At 38.1% G+C, this 8,687-nt stretch overlaps 1 protein-coding gene across 2 annotated transcripts in view; it reads left to right on the forward strand.

The window, feature by feature from the left end:
• LOC109061160 (CDAN1-interacting nuclease 1-like) overlaps positions 1–8,687 on the forward strand; it is a 790,471-nt gene that overhangs the window by 241,370 nt on the left and 540,414 nt on the right. The window lies entirely within an intron of this gene.

An 8,687-nucleotide genomic window follows, 5' to 3' on the forward strand; every position in this document is an offset into this window, starting at 1 on the left:
AAGAACAACTTGATGATGTAACAGAAAACTATGGACTCTTTCTTTTTCTAGCATTTTAAATACAGTTGCTCCTTTACGCTTAAGGAAGGTTAAGGAAAACAGTCTGACACCGTGGTGTAATGAGCACATTCACACCCTAAAGAGAGCAGCCCGGAAAATGGAGCGCAGCTGGAGGAAAACAAAACTAGAGGTATTTCATATTTCTTGGAGGGAAAGTAACCTATCCTACAGAAAAGCATTAAAAACTGCTATATCTGATTACTTTTCATCTATTTTAGAAGAAAACAAACATAACCCCAGATATTTATTCAATACAGTGGCTAAATTAACGAAAAATAAAGCATCAACAAGTGTTGACATTTCCCAACATCACAGCAGTAATGACTTTATGAACTACTTTACTTCTAAGATCGACACTATTAGAGATAAAATTGTAACCATGCAGCCGTCAGCTACAGTATCACATCAGACAGTGCACTATAGATCCCCTGAGGAACAGTTCCACTCATTCTCTACTATAGGAGAGGAAGAATTGTATAAACTTGTTAAATCATCTAAACCAAGAACATGTATGATTGACCCTATTCCATCTAAGCTCCTAAAAGAGGTGCTTCCAGAAGTCATAGATCCCCTTCTGACTATTATTAATTCCTCATTGTTATTAGGATATGTCCCCAAAACATTCAAACTGGCTTTTATTAAGCCTCTCATCAAAAAACCACAACTTGACCCCAAAGAACTAGTTAATTACAGACCGATCTCGAATCTCCCTTTTCTGTCCAAGATACTAGAAAAGGTAGTATCCTCACAATTATATTCCTTCTTAGAGAAAAATTATATCTGTGAGGACTTCCAGTCAGGATTTAGACCGTATCATAGTACTGAGACTGCTCTCCTTAGAGTTACAAATGACCTGCTCTTATCATCTGATGGTGGTTGTATCTCTCTATTAGTGCTATTGGATCTTAGTGCTGCGTTCAACACTATTGACCACACCATTCTTTTGCATAGACTAGAACACTTTGTTGGCATTAATGGAAGTGCATTAACATGGTTTAAATCGGACTTGATGACCGCCATCAATTGGTAGCAGTGAATGAAGAGGTATCATATCGATCACAAGTGCAGTATGGAGTACCTCAAGGCTCAGTACTAGGGCCGTTACTCTTCACCCTTTACATGTTACCCTTGGGAAATATCATCAGGAAACACGGTATTAGCTTTCACTGTTATGCTGATGATACTCAGCTCTATGTTTCTTTACATACCAATTTGTACATTTGAAAAACCAATTTCGATAAAACTAATGGAATCCAGTTTTTTTAGCATAGGCGATATAAAAAAAAGCCACGTGGATGACGAGTAAAAATAGATTTCTTACTGCTAAATTCTGAAAAAACAGAGGTGTTAATTATAGCTTAACCTAAAACCCCAGTCTGCATGTAAATAACCTAGAAACGTTGCTCTAAGCCTTGAATGGCTGCTCTGTCAATTCTTCGTCGCCCATCAGTTAGGAACCTAGGTGTGCTCATGCTGTGATACTGCAAAAACTCTTTCCTTAGAAAATACAGAGCCAGTGCGGGGAGGAGTTATATACTCAGCATGGCTTGTTTCAAAATTGCCTTTTTCCATCTGTGGGACAAAAATATATCTAAATTACTGGCCTATGTCTCACGTTTGAGCTCCCAATGAGAACTCCGGTCAGAATATGCGTTAATCCGTTGTGTTTTTTGTTGTGAAACGTTTTGCATGCCTCAAGGGCGATTCGATTATCATGTGTGAATTCTGTTAATGGCAGTGGAACACAGCAGCGACTTCTGGCACGCTGTGAAAAAACAACTACTCCAGTCTAACTCGGCTTTAAAATGCAGCAAAATGCAGCAGCTAGTTCTTACTAGAACCAGGAAGTATGACCATATTAGCCCGGGTCCTGTCAACACTGCACTGGCTCCCTATCAAACATCGTATAGATTTTAAAATCTTGATAATTACTTATAAAGCCCCTGAATGGTTTAGCACCTCAGTATTTGAACGAGCTCTTGTTACATTATAGTCCTCCACGTCCACTGCGTTCTCAAAACTCTGGCAATTTGATAATACCTAGAATATCAAAGTCAACTGCGGGGGGCAGATCCTTCTCCTATTTAGCGCCCAAACTCTGGAATAACCTACCTAACATTGTTCGGGAGGCAGACACACTCTTGCAGTTTAAATCTAGATTAAAGACCCATCTCTTTAACCTGGCTTACACATAACATACTAATACACTTCTAATATCCAAATCCGTTAAAGGATTTTTAGGCTGCATTAATTAGGTAAACCGGAACCGGGAACACTTCCCATAACATCCCGATGTACTTGGTACATCATTAGAAGAATGTCATCTACGCTCATATTAGTCTGTTTCTCTCTCTGTTTCCGAGGTCACCGTAGCCACCAGATCCAGTCTGTATCCAAGTCAGAGGGTCACTGCAGTCACCCGGATCCAGTACGTATCCAGCCCAGATGGTGGATCAGCACCTAGAAAGGACCTCTACACCCCTGAAAGACAGCGGAGACCAGGACAACTAGAGCCCCAGAGACAGATCCCCTGTAAAGACCTTGTCTCAGACGACCACCGGGACAAGACCACAGGAAACAGATGATTCTTCTGCACAATCTGACTTTGCTGCAGCCTGGAATTGAACTGCTGGTTTCCTCTGGTCAGAGGAGAACTGGCCCCCCGACTGAGCCTGGTTTCTCCCAAGGTTTTTTTCTCCATTCTGTCACTGATGGAGTTTTGGTTCCTTGCCGCTGTCGCCTCTGGCTTGCTTTGTTGGGGACACTTCATTTACAGTGATATCGAGACTTGATTGCAAATTATTGCACAGATACTATTTAAACTGAACTGAGCTGCATGATAACATCACTGAATTCAATGATGAACTGCTTTAACTGTCATTCTGCATTATTTACACACTGTTTTCCTAATTGATGTTGTTTAGTTGCTTTGACACAATCTGTTTTGTTTAAAGCGCTATATAAATAAAGGTGACTTGACTTGACTGCCCTTCTCCTTCAGAAAATATTACAGCGCTCTAGGACACGACTACGTCTGTTTTCCTGAATAACTTCAATCCCTGCTTTTGCTCTTTCACAATATCTCACATGTTATAACAGCTTCTGTATTACTCCGTTATTTTATAAAATGAATGATGGGGAGTTTTAAATTCATTGACATCTTATGTCTAAATGTGCCATCATTTGTTTTGAGAGATATGACACAGAACAAAATTATTTGTAAAAAAAAAATGACTTAAAGACGACATGAAATAAAATTCTGTTAAATTCAATTTGATCTACTATAAATTCTAATGAGTTTAAGTTAAAGTTACATACTGTTGAACAACAAACAATGTTCTTACTACCTTTCTGGGCCTTGAACCTGGAAGTTACCTTGCTGTCTATGCAGGGTCAGAAAGCATTCATTTTTCATTAAAAATATCTTAATTTCTGTTCCTAAGATGAACAACGATCTTATGGGTTTGGAACAACTTGATGGTAATTAATGACAGAATGTGAATTTTTTGAGTGATCAGTCCCTTTAAAACATTCAGAGCGAATTACATCTGAGATGCCGGAAAGCCGTATCTGCTTCTTTAGATCTGACCTGTGAAGACCACATGAGGAACTGGTTTATTTTTATAAAGCCAACATTATAATAAATAGAACATTTGCTCTTGCCTTTTTGTGTTTGACTGTTTGTAATGTTGCAAAGTCTGTTTTCAATACCAAAACTGGTGGTGGTAATTATAGCATTTTTTTTTACTGACAATGACCCGCAGACAATAGAAGCATTCAAGTATGATCTACCAAGTGCATCTCAGGAAATAAAGAGTTTTGAGCTGGTCAGCAGCAGATGTTGTCAGGCAGTGTGTGTCGTATGTGGAGCTCAGATTGACGTTTGGGGATTTCCATTTGACCAGTCTCAGAAGAGTCCGCTTCCTCTTGGTGAGCCGGCCACAGCACTGCCTGTGATGAGAACACAGTACTAATACTGAAGTGAGAAGCCGCCAAGACTGAAACGTTCACACATCAGAAATGACTCGGGAAGTGTTGAGTGACTAAAGTTCACATAGTGAAAGAGATACTTCTGAAAAAGTCATAAAATACCCATTCAGTCTGAGAACACTGTTGATACAGTATAAACACATGTGAGATTTAAAGGGACTGTTCAACCAAAACTGATCCTTCTGTCATCATTTGCCTGAACGATCCCTTTAAGAATCATAAAGTTGAAAAGAACCTGCTGTGAAGATGATTAGTCTTATGAAATGTGTGCACTGGTATTAGTGCTGCTATATGAACTATAGAGAAACATGAAGAAGCTTTTTAAACAACTCTGTTTGTACAGTGCAGCAGCAGTATGTCTTAAATACTCACGGCACCGTATTGCCATATGCACTGGCAGTAGCAATTCATTTACTTAATAATCTAATAATAATAATTTACAATAACAGATTGTAAATTTTGCAAAATTACAGCATTTAAATTGTAGAGTTCTCCTTTGTCATAAGAGTCTCTCTCAGTGAATGGGACACAGATTTTACTAGTAAAATCTATATATTGAATAATATATGTCAAATAATGTTCTTAGTCTATTCTTCCTGTGGGTAAGCATTCCAGCCAGAAATAGTTTACTATGAATGAAATGGAAATTAAATTAAATACAAATAATTGTGTAACCAAAATATCAATAATGTCCAGAAAAAGAGAAGACAAAAATAAATAAATAATAATAATAAAAAAAAAACCTTAATGTGTGACTTAATTATAAACAAGCCCAAAAAAACACCAGGACTCTTATTTTGAAATGTATATACTATTACGGTCTGATCCTTCAGATGAGAGACAAAATATGCATTCTTAAAACCATCTAAAACATATTATAGAAAAAGGTCATAAAGTAGACATTGTCATAAATCATCAACTCCAGTGCATAAGCAATTGCTTTGCATAAATGTGCGCTATTCATTGATTGAGGATCATTTTGCAGCAGTCTGAAGCGCTGTTGCGCGAGACAGATGAAAGCGCAACAACTCCGGTTTCCTGATATTTTATCCTACCCATCAGATTTGGGTTTACTGCGCATGCGCACATCAATATTGCGTCCTTTTTCTCATGCTGAAAAACGATATTTACTGCATCTGCATTACTGTAAGGGTAGGTTTAGGGTTGGGGTAGGTGTAGACTTTAATAAAAACACAATCTAATAGGTAGAAAAAAATATTTATTGTTGTTTTCCTGTAGATGTATCCCTTCTAGCTACAACCACGAAAATAACACATAAGTACTGTATTTGCATTACTGTAAGGGTATGTTTAGGTTTGTGGTAGGTGTAGACGTTAATAAACCATAACTTTACAGTAGCTTTTTTCGTTGTCGAATTGTGCTACCCACTGTTTTAATGGGAGGTAGCAAAATCTGACAGTGTAGGACAAATCGACAGAACACCGCCTTACATTTGACAGTTTGTGCACATCTATTTTTATTTGCGACTGAAGCGCCCGCTCTGTGAAATATCCGCTGTGTCTCTGCAGCGCACGTGCACGTCAGCGGGAGTAAACAGTTCTCGCGCACACAAAACAGGGGTGAGGGGAGATTTTCGATCACGGATGGCTTCATTATTTTGTCCGGATAAAAAAAAAAAAGTATATATGTGTGTGTGTGTGTGTGTGTGTGTGTGTGTGTGTGTGTGTGTGTATTTAAGTATATTGGTTCAATCATATTTTTGTCTTCAACATTTTGTATTTTAAGGAGATTTTTCGGTACTAAATGTTTACTCTAAATTATGCACCATGGTGAAACCACTACATGGCTATATATCCCTATATTTAAATATTTAAACAAGGCTGTGTATTCCCTAGTTGCTGGGAACAATGTTTTCAAACATAATTACTTACTTGTATTAGATTATGTATTTGGATATATCCAGTATTTAGACTATTAAAGGCTATAGAAATCAACCATTTAAATGTTGATTTGAAGTGTCATTTTTTGCATTATCATTGCAGTCAGATATGGACACAGGGAAATCATTTTGTTACTCTTACTAGCTACATATAATAACTCACATTAATCAGTCACATTAAAGTTATCTGAATAACTATTCACGACCAGGGCGATATTCCAAAATATATTGCTGAGTGTTTACGTAACATATGAACATATGTGTTCGAGTCATTTAAAAAAAAAACTCCACATCGCTGTCAGCGATTGACAAATTCAGATTCCAGTAGTTTAAGCGATGATAGCACTCTGATGCAGTGGTGTTGAACATTAGGTGTGTTCAGAACCTGTATCAAATTTACAGGCAACAATGTGCAGCAAATCAGGCAGTGATTGACAGCGCTCTGATCCAATGGCAGCAGGCATTTTCAGATTGACAGTAGTCTAGTCCAGTGGGGGGTGGGCGCTCTCAGCAAAGCGATGGTGAGTCGTGCGCCTCCACACTAGAGCTCCCTATCAAGTGTTCACTCTACACTGTGAGAATCACTGTGGGAACTCATCCCCTTCTCCAATTTCATGACACCTTATAGGATAACGCCAGTTCAATAAACTGGCCAATTGTCGCTACTTATGCAAATCGCATGCAAATACTGACAAGCTCGCAGGCAGTATAAATGCGGCGAGAGCGACAATAGGTTGTTTGCACAGGACGTCACTGCTGTGGCACAAAATGCCAATAGCCCCTCACTGCAGAACACAAGATCCAGGGGGCGTGGTTGGATCCACATCTAGGGGGTGGAGATTGGTAGGTTTAGGGGTGGAGACGGGTGGGTTTAGGGATCAGGGGGTGGAGACGGGTGGGTTTAGGGATATGTAAGGTGGGAGGAGTTATGTCTGGAACCAACCATGTCCCTGGATCTTGTGTTCCGCAGTGAGGACCATCCCCAAAATGCAGCAGGTGGCAGGAAGTGATTTTTCTATGTAATCACTAGCAGAAGCTCAACAGTCAGTATTCACTCGATGCGAAACGCCACACGCAGACACGATGTAAATAAGATATTATATGTGCAGTTTACAGAGCTTCGTTGATTATGACAGAACATTGTGAGATTGCGATAAACTGAAGTGTGACAGCTTTTTAGTGATTACATGGAAGCACTGTTTGCTTGCTTTCTAGGCTATAATCAATTCAGAATTTGAATAAAAGTTTTGTTTTACATGCTGCTAACAGGACCAGCAGCCACATAGCCTGTACATGCAGCACAGTTTCAGGTGGGACATATATCCCGCGTCCCTCATATAAATGCAGAATTTACTTTCCAAATAAACTGTTTGCAATCAGGGTTAGTTCAGTGGGATGGTCCTGTCTGCAAGACTGACAGAAAAGAAACTCACTGAGATGATAAGGTAGGAATAGATTGTATCTATATCACAGTCTAATATAGTTGCATTATCTTTTCATATCTTGTTATATTCTACTATATAACATGCCTATTAGACCTTGCAGAAAAACAACAAAACAAAATCAAAGTGGATATGGCACCTTTGCTAATGTATGCAACTTTTTTTTTAATGGTCAATTTACCCTATACCTTTGTTTCTTTTTTGTCTCAGGAGAAGGCTTTATTGTGGTGTCAGCAGCGAGCTGCCAGACCTATCAGTTCTTCAAGTGGCAGAAGTGTTAAAAAACACCGTTACACTATCACAGTTTTTACTATGTAGTGTATTAGTAAATTCCTATTTACTCTATCAAAGTTACTTAAACTTACATGTTTAGATTACACTGGTGAACAAGTTATATATATTTAAATTACATTATATTAAATTTACATTTTATATTATAAAAACAAATGAATCAAGCCATCAAATGCATGAAGAGGAAGAACTCATACATGAGATGCAGAGACACTGTTTTATTTCCTATTTTGGTTTGTGTATATATTTTTTAAGTTTAACTGTTTTATTTTTTTAATCTTTTTTTTTAAAGCAAAAAGAGTATCTTATGATTTTAAATCTGTATTTAACCCCAGAATGATCTCAAAGTCAAAAAAGCTGCTAAAGTCTGATTTTGTGGTGGCTGTGCTTTAATATTAAATGATTAATAATTTTAATTCAAGTGAAGAAGGATTCTGAAAGTCTGACAGTAATCAGGTTCACCCTGCCTGCTTTAAATGTTTCTAAATGATTAACAGAAAGTAATCGAACGCAATCAGATACATTAACAAAGTAACTGAAACAGTTACACTACTTGTTACATTTTCCTGTTACATTTCCATAGTAACCTTCCCAACACTGTCAGTCAGAGTGAACATGTATCTGTGCTAAACTTACTCTTACAGCCTCCAGCTCACACACTGGCGAGTACAACCTGAGACTTTGTAGCCGAGGGCTAATGTTGGGCATCATTTAGTCGCATATTCGAGGGATTAACTCGCGTTGTAGAGGGTTGCAAAATACTGTCGCTATGGCAACCGAGAAAAATTAAGCTCTTTCTATTTGGAGAAACTCTTATATAACCGACCTGTATGACTAACCATTTCAATTCTACAACACAGATGCTTATTTGATTCATATCTGGCTTGGACTCAGAATGAGAATAAGTGAATTCAGCCACACGAACAGTTGAACACACCACTGGGAGGTCATTGTTTTACATCACATGATCTGAGATCATTATGATTGTTTTTCATTGGAAAATC

Source organism: Cyprinus carpio, chromosome A17 (assembly GCF_018340385.1).
Source record: "Cyprinus carpio isolate SPL01 chromosome A17, ASM1834038v1, whole genome shotgun sequence".
In the NCBI taxonomy this organism is placed as follows: domain Eukaryota; kingdom Metazoa; phylum Chordata; class Actinopteri; order Cypriniformes; family Cyprinidae; genus Cyprinus; species Cyprinus carpio.